Source organism: Cherax quadricarinatus, unplaced genomic scaffold (assembly GCF_038502225.1).
Source record: "Cherax quadricarinatus isolate ZL_2023a unplaced genomic scaffold, ASM3850222v1 Contig66, whole genome shotgun sequence".
Taxonomy (NCBI): Eukaryota; Metazoa; Arthropoda; class Malacostraca; order Decapoda; family Parastacidae; genus Cherax; species Cherax quadricarinatus.
The window spans coordinates 375,205-390,900 of NW_027195092.1; the positions used below are offsets into that span (position 1 = coordinate 375,205).

Genomic DNA, 15,696 nt, shown 5'->3' on the forward strand with positions numbered 1-15,696 from the left:
TTTTTGGATGATCATCGTGTATTCTGATGTATATTTCTGTGTCAGCTTACTGGACTTAAGCTGACAAGCTGAGGGTTTAGACACAGTCGACAGAAAACTTACATATTAGACAATAGGGTGTTCAGACACTAGGATATTTAGACATTAGGGTGTTTAGACACTAGGGTATTTAGACATTAGGGTGTTTAGACACTAGGGTATTTAGACACTAGGGTGTTTAGACACTAGGGTATTTAGACATTTGGGTGTTTAGACACTAGGGTATTTAGACATTTGGGTGTTTAGACACTAGGGTATTTAGACATTTGGGTGTTTAGACACTAGGGTATTTAGACATTTGGGTGTTTAGACACTAGGGTATTTAGACATTTGGGTGTTTAGACACTAGGGTATTTAGACATTAGAGTGTTTAGACACTAGGGTATTTAGACATTTGGGTGTTTAGACACTAGGGTATTTAGACATTTGGGTGTTCAGACACTAGGGTATTTAGACATTTGGGTGTTTAGACACTAGGGTATTTAGACATTAGAGTGTTTAGACACTAGGGTATTTAGACATTTGGGTGTTTAGACACTAGGGTATTTAGACATTAGAGTGTTTAGACACTAGGGTATTTAGACATTTGGGTGTTTAGACACTAGGGTATTTAGACATTTGGGTGTTTAGACACTAGGGTATTTAGACATTTGGGTGTTTAGACACTAGGGTATTTAGACATTTGGGTGTTTAGACACTAGGGTATTTAGACATTTGGGTGTTTAGACACTAGGGTATTTAGACATTAGAGTGTTTAGACACTAGGGTATTTAGACATTTGGGTGTTTAGACACTAGGGTATTTTGACATTTGGGTGTTCAGACACTAGGGTATTTAGACATTTGGGTGTTTAGACACTAAGGTATTTAGACACTAGGTATTTAGACACTAAGGTATTTAGACACTAAGGTGTTTAGACACTAGGGTATTTAGACACAAAGGTGTTTAGATAATAGGGGCTTAGACAACAGGGTATTTAGACAATAGGGTATCTACACACTAGGGTACTTAGACAATAGAGTATTTAAACACTAGAATATTTAGACATTAGGGCATTTAGACAAGAGGAAGACTTGATAGGTCAATTCTTAGAAAGATTTTATCTAAAATTAAGTCTTGGTATGTATACTGTGTCTGTGTCCAGATTGATGATGGTTGAAGGGGGCAGTTGACTTGTCTATTGGGAAAGTGGGAGTATGCTCCACTCTCTTTGTCCTGCTCACAGTTGACAGGAGGATCTCTTGGGATAGATGAGAAGTTGAGGATGTGGAGTTTTCAGGTAGGTTTTCAATTTCCCCCGTCTATCCTGGGGTGCTGTCCTTAAAATGGGGGAAATAGAGGTTGAATAGACGCCTTTTCCTTAGATCTTCAACTCTTTATCTATCCTCATAGTTGTGGTTTCAGGATAGTAGATACAGAGGACTGATTGTACATCTATCCACTGGTTCTTCACCTTCCATCTATCCTAAGAATGACAACACAGAGAGTTGACACAGTCCTTCTACCATCATCCAACAACCCCAGCTCTTCTAGCCCAAGAAATAGCGTCGTCTAAGCTCGAAGCTCTCTAGGGAGTCGTCCTCAAAGCTCTCATCACTTCTGTCTATGTAGACAGCGTTAGACGGCGATAGACTCCGGGGTAGACCCCAGCTAAGAGAGGGCCGGGACAGGCTGCGGATCCCGTCACTGGTTCTGAACCTGTGCCAGGGGTTGGCAGAGGTCACTGCTGCCAGCAGCACCACCAACAACACCTGCAACAACACCTGCAAAGGTACAGACTTGTATGAATATATGAGAAAAGGTGTCTTATTCATCAATAAAGTCACCCAGGTGTTATACATGTGTCTTATTCATCAATAAAGTCACCCAGGTGTTGTACATGTGTCTTATTCATCAATAAAGTCACCCAGGTGTTGTACATGTGTCTTATTCATCAATAAAGTCACCCAGGTGTTGTACATGTGTCTTATTCATCAATAAAGTCACCCAGGTGTTGTACAGGTGTCTTATTCATCAATAAAGTCACCCAGGTGTTGTACATGTGTCTTATTCATCAATAAAGTCACCCAGGTGTTGTACATGTGTCTTATTCATCAATAAAGTCACCCAGGTGTTGTACATGTGTCTTATTCATCAATAAAGTCACCCAGGTGTTGTACATGTGTCATATTCATCAATAAAGTCACCCAGGTGTTGTACAGGTGTCTTATTCATCAATAAAGTCACCCAGGTGTTGTACATGTGTCTTATTCATCAATAAAGTCACCCAGGTGTTGTACATGTGTCTTATTCATCAATAAAGTCACCCAGGTGTTGTACATGTGTCTTATTCATCAATAAAGTCACCCAGGTGTTGTACATGTGTCTTATTCATCAATAAAGTCACCCAGGTGTTGTACATGTGTCTTATTCATCAATAAAGTCACCCAGGTGTTGTACATGTGTCTTATTCATCAATAAAGTCACCCAGGTGTTGTACATGTGTCTTATTCATCAATAAAGTCACCCAGGTGTTGTACATGTGTCTTATTCATCAATAAAGTCACCCAGGTGTTGTACATGTGTCTTATTCATCAATAAAGACACCCAGGTGTTGTTCATGTGTCTTATTCATCAATAAAGTCACCCAGGTGTTGTACATGTGTCTTATTCATCAATAAAGTCACCCAGGTGTTGCACATGTGTCTTATTCATCAATAAAGTCACCCAGGTGTTGCACATGTGTCTTATTCATCAATAAAGTCACCCAGGTGTTGTACATGTGTCTTATTCATCAATAAAGTCACCCAGGTGTTGCACATGTGTCTTATTCATCAATAAAGTCACCCAGGTGTTGTACATGTGTCGTATTCATCAAAATAGTCACCCAGGTGTTGTACATGTGTCTTATTCATCAATAAAGACACCCAGGTGTTGTACATGTGTCTTATTCATCAATAAAGTCACCCAGGTGTTGTACATGTGTCTTATTCATCAATAAAGTCACCCAGGTGTTGTACATGTGTCTTATTCATCAATAAAGTCACCCAGGTGTTGTACATGTGTCTTATTCATCAATAAAGTCACCCAGGTGTTGTACATGTGTCTTATTCATCAATAAAGTCACCCAGGTGTTGCACATGTGTCTTATTCATCAATAAAGTCACCCAGGTGTTGTACATGTGTCTTATTCATCAATAAAGTCACCCAGGTGTTGTACATGTGTCTTATTCATCAATAAAGACACCCAGGTGTTGTACATGTGTCTTATTCATCAATAAAGTCACCCAGGTGTTGTACATGTGTCTTATTCATCAATAAAGTCACCCAGGTGTTGTACATGTGTCTTATTCATCAATAAAGTCACCCAGGTGTTGTACATGTGTCTTATTCATCAATAAAGTCACCCAGGTGTTGTACATGTGTCTTATTCATCAATAAAGTCACCCAGGTGTTGTACATGTGTCTTATTCATCAATAAAGTCACCCAGGTGTTGTACATGTGTCTTATTCATCAATAAAGTCACCCAGGTGTTGTACATGTGTCTTATTCATCAATAAAGTCACCCAGGTGTTGTACATGTGTCTTATTCATCAATAAAGTCACCCAGGTGTTGTACATGTGTCTTATTCATCAATAAAGTCACCCAGGTGTTGTACATGTGTCTTATTCATCAATAAAGTCACCCAGGTGTTGTACATGTGTCTTATTCATCAATAAAGTCACCCAGGTGTTGTACATGTGTCTTATTCATCAATAAAGTCACCCAGGTGTTGTACATGTGTCTTATTCATCAATAAAGTCACCCAGGTGTTGTACATGTGTCTTATTCATCAATAAAGTCACCCAGGTGTTGTACATGTGTCTTATTCATCAATAAAGTCACCCAGGTGTTGTACATGTGTCTTATTCATCAATAAAGTCACCCAGGTGTTGTACATGTGTCTTATTCATCAATAAAGTCACCCAGGTGTTGTACATGTGTCTTATTCATCAATAAAGTCATCCAGGTGTTGTACATGTGTCTTATTCATCAATAAAGTCACCCAGGTGTTGTACATGTGTCTTATTCATCAATAAAGTCACCCAGGTGATGTACATGTGTCTTATTCATCAATAAAGTCACGCAGGTGTTGTACATGTGTCTTATTCATAAATAAAGTCACCCAGGTGTTGTACATGTGTCTTATTCATCAATAAAGTCACCCAGGTGTTGTACATGTGTCTTATTCATCAATAAAGTCACCTAGGTGTTGTACATGTGTCTTATTCATCAATAAAGTCACCCAGGTGTTGTACATGTGTCTTATTCATCAATAAAGTCACGCAGGTGTTGTACATGTGTCTTATTCATCAATAAAGTCACCCAGGTGTTGTACATGTGTCTTATTCATCAATAAAGTCACCCAGGTGTTGTACATGTGTCTTATTCATCAATAAAGTCACCCAGGTGTTGCACATGTGTCTTATTCATCAATAAAGTCCCCCGGGTGTTGTACAGGTGTCTTATTCATCAATAAAGTCACCTAGGTGTTGTACATGTGTCTTATTCATCAATAAAGTCACCTAGGTGTTGTACATGTGTCTTATTCATCAATAAAGTCACCCAGGTGTTGCACGTGTGTCTTATTCATCAATAAAGTCACCCAGGTGTTGTACATGTGTCTTATTCATCAATAAAGTCATCCAGGTGTTGTACATGTGTCTTATTCATCAATAAAGTCACCCAGGTGTTGTACATGTGTCTTATTCATCAATAAAGTCACCCAGGTGTTGTACATGTGTCTTATTCATCAATAAAGTCACCCAGGTGTTGTACATGTGTCTTATTCATCAATAAAGACACCCAGGTGTTGTACATGTGTCTTATTCATCAATAAAGTCACCCAGGTGTTGTACATGTGTCTTATTCATCAATAAAGTCACCTAGGTGTTGTACATGTGTCTTATTCATCAATAAAGTCACCTAGGTGTTGTACATGTGTCTTATTCATCAATAAAGTGACCTAGGTGTTGTACATGTGTCTTATTCATCAATAAAGTCACCTAGGTGTTGTACATGTGTCTTATTCATCAATAAAGTCACCCAGGTGTTGTACATGTGTCTTATTCATCAATAAAGTCACCTAGGTGTTGTACATGTGTCTTATTCATCAATAAAGTCACCCAGGTGTTGTACATGTGTCTTATTCATCAATAAAGTCACCTAGGTGTTGTACATGTGTCTTATTCATCAATAAAGTCACCCAGGTGTTGTACATGTGTCTTATTCATCAATAAAGTCACCCAGGTGTTGTACATGTGTCTTATTCATCAATAAAGTCACCCAGGTGTTGCACATGTGTCTTATTCATCAATAAAGTCCCCCGGGTGTTGTACAGGTGTCTTATTCATCAATAAAGTCACGCAGGTGTTGTACATGTGTCTTATTCATCAATAAAGTCACCTAGGTGTTGTACATGTGTCTTATTCATCAATAAAGTCACCTAGGTGTTGTACATGTGTTTTATTCATCAATAAAGTCACCCAGGTGTTGTACATGTGTCTTATTCATCAATAAAGTCACCTAGGTGTTGTACATGTGTCTTATTCATCAATAAAGTCACCCAGGTGTTGTACATGTGTCTTATTCATCAATAAAGTCACCCAGGTGTTGTACATGTGTCTTATTCATCAATAAAGTCACCCAGGTGTTGTACATGTGTCTTATTCATCAATAAAGTCACACAGGTGTTGTACATGTGTCTTATTCATCAATAAAGTCACCCAGGTGTTGCACATGTGTCTTATTCATCAATAAAGTCACCCGGGTGTTGTACATGTGTCTTATTCATCAATAAAGTCACCCAGGTGTTGTACATGTGTCTTATTCATCAATAAAGTCACCTAGGTGTTGTACATGTGTCTTATTCATCAATAAAGTCACCCAGGTGTTGCACATGTGTCTTATTCATCAATAAAGTCACCCAGGTGTTGTACATGTGTCTTATTCATCAATAAAATCACCCAGGTGTTGCACATGTGTCTTATTCATCAATAAAGTCACCCAGGTGTTGTACATGTGTCTTATTCATCAATAAAGTCACCCAGGTGTTGTACATGTGTCTTATTCATCAATAAAGTCACCCAGGTGTTGTACATGTGTCTTATTCATCAATAAAGTCACCCAGGTGTTGTACATGTGTCTTATTCATCAATAAAGTCACCCAGGTGTTGTACATGTGTCTTATTCATCAATAAAGTCACCCAGGTGTTGTACATGTGTCTTATTCATCAATAAAGTCACCCAGGTGTTGTACATGTGTCTTATTCGTCAATAAAGTCACCCAGGTGTTGTACATGTGTCTTATTCATCAATAAAGTCACCCAGGTGTTGTACATGTGTCTTATTCATCAATAAGTCACCCAGGTGTTGTACATGTGTCTTATTCATCAATAAAGACACCCAGGTGTTGTACATGTGTCTTATTCATCAATAAAGTCACACAGGTGTTGTACATGTGTCTTATTCATCAATAAAGTCACACAGGTGTTGTACATGTGTCTTATTCATCAATAAAGTCACCCAGGTGTTGTACATGTCTCTTATTCATCAATAAAGACACCCAGGTGTTGTACATGTGTCTTATTCATCAATAAAGTCACCCAGGTGTTGTACATGTGTCTTATTCATCAATAAAGTCACACAGGTGTTGTACATGTGTCTTATTCATCAATAAAGTCACCCAGGTGTTGTACATGTGTCTTATTCATCAATAAAGACACCCAGGTGTTGTACATGTGTCTTATTCATCAGTAAAGTCACCCAGGTGTTGTACATGTGTCTTATTCATCAATAAAGTCACCCAGGTGTTGTACATGTGTCTTATTCATCAGTAAAGTCACCCAGGTGTTGTACATGTGTCTTATTCATCAGTAAAGTCACCCAGGTGTTGTACATGTGTCTTATTCATCAATAAAGTCACCCAGGTGTTGTACATGTGTCTTATTCATCAATAAAGTCACCCAGGTGTTGTACATGTGTCTTATTCATCAGTAAAGTCACCCAGGTGTTGTACATGTGTCTTATTCATCAATAAAGTCACCCAAGTGTTGTACATGTGTCTTATTCATCAATAAAGTCACCCAGGTGTTGTACATGTGTCTTATTCATCAATAAAGTCACCCAGGTGTTGTACATGTGTCTTATTCATCAATAAAGTCACCCAGGTGTTGTACATGTGTCTTATTCATCAATAAAGTCACCCAGGTGTTGCACATGTGTCTTATTCATCAATAAAGTCACCCAGGTGTTGTACATGTGTCTTATTCATCAGTAAAGTCACCCAGGTGTTGTACATGTGTCTTATTCATCAATTAAGTCACCCAGGTGTTGTACATGTGTCTTATTCATCAATAAAGTCACCTAGGTGTTGTACATGTGTCTTATTCATCAATAAAGTCACCCAGGTGTTGCACAGGTGTCTTATTCATCAATAAAGTCACCCAGGTGTTGCACAGGTGTCTTATTCATCAATAAAGTCACCCAGGTGTTGTACATGTGTCTTATTCATCAATAAAGTCACCCAGGTGTTGTACATGTGTCTTATTCATCAATAAAGTCACCCAGGTGTTGTACAGGTGCCTTATTCATCAATAAAGTCACCCAGGTGTTGTACATGTGTCTTATTCATCAATAAAGTCATCCAGGTGTTGTACATGTGTCTTATTCATCAATAAAGTCACCCAGGTGTTGTACATGTGTCTTATTCATCAATAAAGTCACCCAGGTGTTGTACATGTGTCTTATTCATCAATAAAGTCACCCAGGTGTTGCACATGTGTCTTATTCATCAATAAAGTCCCCCGGGTGTTGTACAGGTGTCTTATTCATCAATAAAGTCACCTAGGTGTTGTACATGTGTCTTATTCATCAATAAAGTCACCTAGGTGTTGTACATGTGTCTTATTCATCAATAAAGTCACCCAGGTGTTGCACGTGTGTCTTATTCATCAATAAAGTCACCCAGGTGTTGTACATGTGTCTTATTCATCAATAAAGTCATCCAGGTGTTGTACATGTGTCTTATTCATCAATAAAGTCACCCAGGTGTTGTACATGTGTCTTATTCATCAATAAAGTCACCCAGGTGTTGTACATGTGTCTTATTCATCAATAAAGTCACCCAGGTGTTGTACATGTGTCTTATTCATCAATAAAGACACCCAGGTGTTGTACATGTGTCTTATTCATCAATAAAGTCACCCAGGTGTTGTACATGTGTCTTATTCATCAATAAAGTCACCTAGGTGTTGTACATGTGTCTTATTCATCAATAAAGTCACCTAGGTGTTGTACATGTGTCTTATTCATCAATAAAGTGACCTAGGTGTTGTACATGTGTCTTATTCATCAATAAAGTCACCTAGGTGTTGTACATGTGTCTTATTCATCAATAAAGTCACCCAGGTGTTGTACATGTGTCTTATTCATCAATAAAGTCACCTAGGTGTTGTACATGTGTCTTATTCATCAATAAAGTCACCCAGGTGTTGTACATGTGTCTTATTCATCAATAAAGTCACCTAGGTGTTGTACATGTGTCTTATTCATCAATAAAGTCACCCAGGTGTTGTACATGTGTCTTATTCATCAATAAAGTCACCCAGGTGTTGTACATGTGTCTTATTCATCAATAAAGTCACCCAGGTGTTGCACATGTGTCTTATTCATCAATAAAGTCCCCCGGGTGTTGTACAGGTGTCTTATTCATCAATAAAGTCACGCAGGTGTTGTACATGTGTCTTATTCATCAATAAAGTCACCTAGGTGTTGTACATGTGTCTTATTCATCAATAAAGTCACCTAGGTGTTGTACATGTGTTTTATTCATCAATAAAGTCACCCAGGTGTTGTACATGTGTCTTATTCATCAATAAAGTCACCTAGGTGTTGTACATGTGTCTTATTCATCAATAAAGTCACCCAGGTGTTGTACATGTGTCTTATTCATCAATAAAGTCACCCAGGTGTTGTACATGTGTCTTATTCATCAATAAAGTCACCCAGGTGTTGTACATGTGTCTTATTCATCAATAAAGTCACACAGGTGTTGTACATGTGTCTTATTCATCAATAAAGTCACCCAGGTGTTGCACATGTGTCTTATTCATCAATAAAGTCACCCGGGTGTTGTACATGTGTCTTATTCATCAATAAAGTCACCCAGGTGTTGTACATGTGTCTTATTCATCAATAAAGTCACCTAGGTGTTGTACATGTGTCTTATTCATCAATAAAGTCACCCAGGTGTTGCACATGTGTCTTATTCATCAATAAAGTCACCCAGGTGTTGTACATGTGTCTTATTCATCAATAAAATCACCCAGGTGTTGCACATGTGTCTTATTCATCAATAAAGTCACCCAGGTGTTGTACATGTGTCTTATTCATCAATAAAGTCACCCAGGTGTTGTACATGTGTCTTATTCATCAATAAAGTCACCCAGGTGTTGTACATGTGTCTTATTCATCAATAAAGTCACCCAGGTGTTGTACATGTGTCTTATTCATCAATAAAGTCACCCAGGTGTTGTACATGTGTCTTATTCATCAATAAAGTCACCCAGGTGTTGTACATGTGTCTTATTCATCAATAAAGTCACCCAGGTGTTGTACATGTGTCTTATTCGTCAATAAAGTCACCCAGGTGTTGTACATGTGTCTTATTCATCAATAAAGTCACCCAGGTGTTGTACATGTGTCTTATTCATCAATAAGTCACCCAGGTGTTGTACATGTGTCTTATTCATCAATAAAGACACCCAGGTGTTGTACATGTGTCTTATTCATCAATAAAGTCACACAGGTGTTGTACATGTGTCTTATTCATCAATAAAGTCACACAGGTGTTGTACATGTGTCTTATTCATCAATAAAGTCACCCAGGTGTTGTACATGTCTCTTATTCATCAATAAAGACACCCAGGTGTTGTACATGTGTCTTATTCATCAATAAAGTCACCCAGGTGTTGTACATGTGTCTTATTCATCAATAAAGTCACACAGGTGTTGTACATGTGTCTTATTCATCAATAAAGTCACCCAGGTGTTGTACATGTGTCTTATTCATCAATAAAGACACCCAGGTGTTGTACATGTGTCTTATTCATCAGTAAAGTCACCCAGGTGTTGTACATGTGTCTTATTCATCAATAAAGTCACCCAGGTGTTGTACATGTGTCTTATTCATCAGTAAAGTCACCCAGGTGTTGTACATGTGTCTTATTCATCAGTAAAGTCACCCAGGTGTTGTACATGTGTCTTATTCATCAATAAAGTCACCCAGGTGTTGTACATGTGTCTTATTCATCAATAAAGTCACCCAGGTGTTGTACATGTGTCTTATTCATCAGTAAAGTCACCCAGGTGTTGTACATGTGTCTTATTCATCAATAAAGTCACCCAAGTGTTGTACATGTGTCTTATTCATCAATAAAGTCACCCAGGTGTTGTACATGTGTCTTATTCATCAATAAAGTCACCCAGGTGTTGTACATGTGTCTTATTCATCAATAAAGTCACCCAGGTGTTGTACATGTGTCTTATTCATCAATAAAGTCACCCAGGTGTTGCACATGTGTCTTATTCATCAATAAAGTCACCCAGGTGTTGTACATGTGTCTTATTCATCAGTAAAGTCACCCAGGTGTTGTACATGTGTCTTATTCATCAATTAAGTCACCCAGGTGTTGCACATGTGTCTTATTCATCAATAAAGTCACCCAGGTGTTGTACATGTGTCTTATTCATCAATAAAGTCACCCAGGTGTTGCACATGTGTCTTATTCATCAATAAAGTCACCCAGGTGTTGTACAGGTGTCTTATTCATCAATAAAGTCACCCAGGTGTTGTACATGTGTCTTATTCATCAATAAAGTCACCCAGGTGTTGTACATGTGTCTTATTCATCAATAAAGTCACCCAGGTGTTGTACAGGTGCCTTATTCATCAATAAAGTCACCCAGGTGTTGTACATGTGTCTTATTCATCAATAAAGTCACCCAGGTGTTGTACATGTGTCTTATTCATCAATAAAGTCACCCAGGTGTTGTACAGGTGTCTTATTCATCAATAAAGTCACCCAGGTGTTGTACAGGTGTCTTATTCATCAATAAAGTCACCCAGGTGTTGTACAGGTGTCTTATTCATCAATAAAGTCACCCAGGTGTTGTACAGGTGTCTTATTCATCAATAAAGTCACCCAGGTGTTGTACAGGTGTCTTATTCATCAATAAAGTCACCCAGGTGTTGCACATGTGTCTTATTCATCAATAAAGTCACCCAGGTGTTGCACATGTGTCTTATTCATCAATAAAGTCACCCAGGTGTTGCACATGTGTCTTATTCATCAATAAAGTCACCCAGGTGTTGCACAGGTGCCCAACTTGTGGGTTCAACGAGGAACTTATCTAAATGTTAGAAGTTTACCAAGAATTTCATAACGAAAGTGTTAAAGTAGGTGCAGCAGCAGGTGCAGATGCAGCAGCAGGTGCAGATGCAGCAGTAGGTGCAGCAGCAGGTGCAGCAGCAGCAGCAGTAGCAGCTACAGCAGGCTCAGCAGACGACTGGGCAGGGCTACTGCAGGCCAGGGTATCTTTATACTACAGTCTCAGTGACCTTGTCTGTAACCTGACTCGTTTCTCCTTAAGCCGCCTTAAACAACCTACAAATATTTTTTTTTTATTTTGGCGATTTTTAATATGCTGTTACTTGTCGTTTTTCTGTTTTCGCTGTGTTTTTTGTGTATGTGGAGAGGGTTAAACCCGTAGGGGTCGCGTAGGGACCCCTGGATGCGGAGAGGTTAGACAGATCTGTTTGTTTGTGTCAGTCTTATTGCTATGGTTTCTGTGTATATGGGGAGGGTTAAACCCGTATGGGGTCACGTAGGGATCTCTTGGGTAACGGGGAGTGAAGAGGATTCATCCTAGGATAGGGTAGGATAGGTCTAAATCCTAAATATCATGACCCATCCCTCAACCAGCACAAGCCTATCCTTCTCCTCTTCCTCCTTCTCCTCTTCCTCCTTCTCCTCTTTCTTCTCCTCTTCCTCCTCCTCCTCTTCTTCCTCCTCCTGTTCCTCCTTCTCCTCTTCCTCCTCCTTCTCCTCTTCCTCCTTCTCCTCTTCCTCTTCCTCTTTCTCTTCCTCCTCCTCCTCGTCCACCAGGAACAAGACTTCTCTTCAAGACGTCAGCAGTCACCTTGTTACGTCGATGATGTCTTCTGAGGACATTATTATTATTATTATTATTATTATTATTATTATTATTATTATTGTTATTATTATTATTATTATTATTATTATTATTATTATTGTTATTATTATTATTATTATTATTATTATTATTATTATTATTATTATTATTATTATTATTGTTATTATTATTATTATTATTATTATTATTATTGTTATTATTATTATTATTATTATTATTATTATTATTATTATTATTATTATTATTATTATTATTATTGTTATTATTATTATTATTATTATTATTATTATTGTTATTATTATTATTATTATTATTATTATTATTATTATTATTATTATTATTATTATTATTATTATTATTATTATTATTATTATTATTATTATTGTTATTATTATTATTATTATTATTATTATTATTATTATTATTATTATTATTATTATTGTTATTATTATTATTATTATTATTATTATTATTATTGTTATTATTATTATTATTATTATTATTATTATTGTTATTATTATTATTATTATTATTATTATTATTATTATTATTATTGTTATTATTATTATTATTATTATTATTATTATTATTATTATTATTATTATTATTATTATTATTATTATTATTATTATTATTATTATTATTATTATTATTATTATTATTGTTATTATTATTATTATTATTATTATTATTATTATTATTATTATTATTATTATTATTATTATTGTTATTATTATTATTATTATTATTATTATTATTATTATTATTATTATTATTGTTATTATTATTATTATTATTATTATTATTATTATTATTATTGTTATTATTATTATTATTATTATTATTATTATTATTATTATTATTATTATTATTATTGTTATTATTATTATTATTATTATTATTATTATTATTATTATTATTATTATTATTATTATTTTTATTATTATTATTATTATTATTATTATTATTATTATTATTATTATTATTATTGTTATTATTATTATTATTATTATTTTTATTATTATTATTATTATTATTATTATTATTATTATTATTATTATTATTATTATTATTATTGTTATTATTATTATTATTATTATTATTATTATTATTATTATTATTGTTATTATTATTATTATTATTATTGTTATTATTATTATTATTATTATTTTTATTATTATTATTATTATTATTATTATTATTATTATTATTATTATTATTATTATTGTTATTATTATTATTATTATTATTATTATTATTATTATTATTATTATTATTATTGTTATTATTATTATTATTATTATTATTATTATTATTATTATTATTATTATTATTGTTATTATTATTATTATTATTGTTATTATTATTATTATTATTATTATTATTATTATTATTATTATTATTATTATTATTATTATTATCATTATTATTATTGTTTTCATACGGAGATACACTGAGAGGTGTATATCTCAGTGTATATACACTGAGAGGTGTATATCTCAGTGTATATACACTGAGAGGTGTATATCTCAGTGTATATACACTGAGAGGCGTATGTCTCAGAGTATATACACTGAGAGGTGTATATCTCAGTGTATATACACTGAGAGGTGTATATCTCAGTGTATATACACTGAGAGGTGTATATCTCAGTGTATATACACTGAGAGGCGTATGTCTCAGAGTATATACACTGAGAGGTGTATATCTCAGTGTATATACACTGAGAGGTGTATATCTCAGTGTATATACACTGAGAGGTGTATATCTCAGAGTATATACACTGAGAGGTGTATATCTCAGTGTATATACACTGAGAGGTGTATATCTCAGTGTATATACACTGAGAGGTGTATATCTCAGTGTATATACACTGAGAGGTGTATATCTCAGTGTATATACACTGAGAGGTGTATATCTCAGTGTATATACACTGAGAGGTGTATATCTCAGTGTATATACACTGAGAGGTGTATATCTCAGTGTATATACACTGAGAGGTGTATATCTCAGTGTATATACACTGAGAGGTGTATATCTCAGTGTATATACACTGAGAGGTGTATATCTCAGTGTATATACACTGAGAGGTGTATATCTCAGTGTATATACACTGAGAGGTGTATATCTCAGTGTATATACACTGAGAGGTGTATATCTCAGTGTATATACACTGAGAGGTGTATATCTCAGTGTATATACACTGAGAGGTGTATATCTCAGTGTATATACACTGAGAGGTGTATATCTCAGTGTATATACACTGAGAGGTGTATATCTCAGTGTATATACACTGAGAGGTGTATATCTCAGTGTATATACACTGAGAGGTGTATATCTCAGTGTATATACACTGAGAGGTGTATATCTCAGTGTATATACACTGAGAGGTGTATATCTCAGTGTATATACACTGAGAGGTGTATATCTCAGTGTATATACACTGAGAGGTGTATATCTCAGTGTATATACACTGAGAGGTGTATATCTCAGTGTATATACACTGAGAGGTGTATATCTCAGTGTATATACACTGAGAGGTGTATATCTCAGTGTATATACACTGAGAGGTGTATATCTCAGTGTATATACACTGACAGGTGTATATCCCAGTGTATATACACTGAGAGGTGTATATCTCAGTGTATATACACTGAGAGGTGTATATCTCAGTATATATACACTGAGAGGTGTATATCTCAGTGTATATACACTGAGAGGTGTATATCTCAGTGTATATACACTGAGAGGTGTATATCTCAGTGTATATACACTGAGAGGTGTATATCTCAGTGTATATACACTGACAGGTGTATATCTCAGTATATATACACTGAGAGGTGTATATCTCAGTGTATATACACTGAGAGGTGTATATCTCAGTGTATATACACTGAGAGGTGTATATCTCAGTGTATATACACTGACAGGTGTATATCCCAGTGTATATACACTGAGAGGTGTATATCTCAGTGTATATACACTGAGAGGTGTATATCTCAGTGTATATACACTGACAGGTGTATATCTCAGTGTATATACAATGACAGGTGTATATCCCAGTGTATATACACTGACAGGTGTATATCTCAGTGTATATACACTGAGAGGTGTATATCTCAGTGTATATACACTGAGGGAGAGGTTAAGGGAAATCAACCTGACGACACTGGAGGACAGGAGAGATAGGGGGGACATGATAACGACATACAAAATACTGAGAGGAATTGACAAGGTGGACAAAAACAGGATGTTCCAGAGATTGGACACAGTAACAAGGGGACACAGTTGGAAGCTAAAGACACAGATGAATCACAGGGATGTTAAGAAGTATTTCTTCAGCCACAGAGTAGTCAGTAAGTGGAATAGTTTGGGAAGCGATGTAGTGGAGGCAGGATCCATACATAGCTTTAAGCAGAGG

At 35.5% G+C, this 15,696-nt stretch overlaps 1 long non-coding RNA gene across 1 annotated transcript; it reads right to left on the bottom strand.

Annotated features, from left to right (window-relative positions):
* Positions 1–11,631, bottom strand: LOC128701063 (uncharacterized). The gene is made up of 2 exons (XR_008408845.2): positions 11,491–11,631; positions 1–1,802 (listed from the first exon to the last, which is right to left on the bottom strand). It is a non-coding gene; the product is annotated as an uncharacterized lncRNA (long non-coding RNA).
* Between the last annotated feature and the right edge of the window lie 4,065 nt (positions 11,632–15,696).